Source organism: Colobus angolensis, unplaced genomic scaffold, assembly GCF_000951035.1.
Source record: "Colobus angolensis palliatus isolate OR3802 unplaced genomic scaffold, Cang.pa_1.0 Scaffold417, whole genome shotgun sequence".
In the NCBI taxonomy this organism is placed as follows: domain Eukaryota; kingdom Metazoa; phylum Chordata; class Mammalia; order Primates; family Cercopithecidae; genus Colobus; species Colobus angolensis.
In genome coordinates this window covers 359,073-359,717 of record NW_012117566.1, presented here as the reverse complement: position 1 = coordinate 359,717, position 645 = coordinate 359,073, and positions in this window count along the sequence as shown.

Below are 645 nucleotides of genomic sequence, written 5' to 3'. Positions count from 1 at the left end.
CGGTGAAACCCCGTCTCTACTAAAAAAATACAAAAAAACTAGCCGGGTGAGCTGGCGGGTGCCTGTAGTCCCAGCTACTCGGGAGGCTGAGGCAGGAAATGGCGTAAACGTGGGAGGCGGAGCTTGCAGTGAGCTGAGATCTGGCCACTACACTCCAGCCTGGGGGACAGATCAAGACTCTGTCTCAAAAAAATAAATAAATAAATAAATAAATTCAGCAAGAGTCAGCTTTGCAGCCTAGAAAAAAATGCCTTTGCCATATGAAGATTTCTTCACCATGGATATTTTTTATCTCTGACTTGAAAATACAAACTAACTCCAGCAGGAATATTTCTGGCTTATCATGGAGCATCTGTGACACAGGAGGTACTTTCATATTTGTTTGCTACATTTATATATAAAAACATCCTCATGACTTATGAAGTCTCCCTAGTACTTACCTGAACAAATTGACTCAATAAATTTACTTGTCACTTATAAAAGTGAAAGAAGCAATAACCTAAAAAAAATGCTTATATAGGGTTCTCCAGTTAATAAAACAAAATAGAATGTCCTAACTAAATATAAATACACTAATTTTTGAATTATATCTAAAAATTACCTTGTGTGCATTACTCAATTTTATAAAATTTATTATAATCTCTG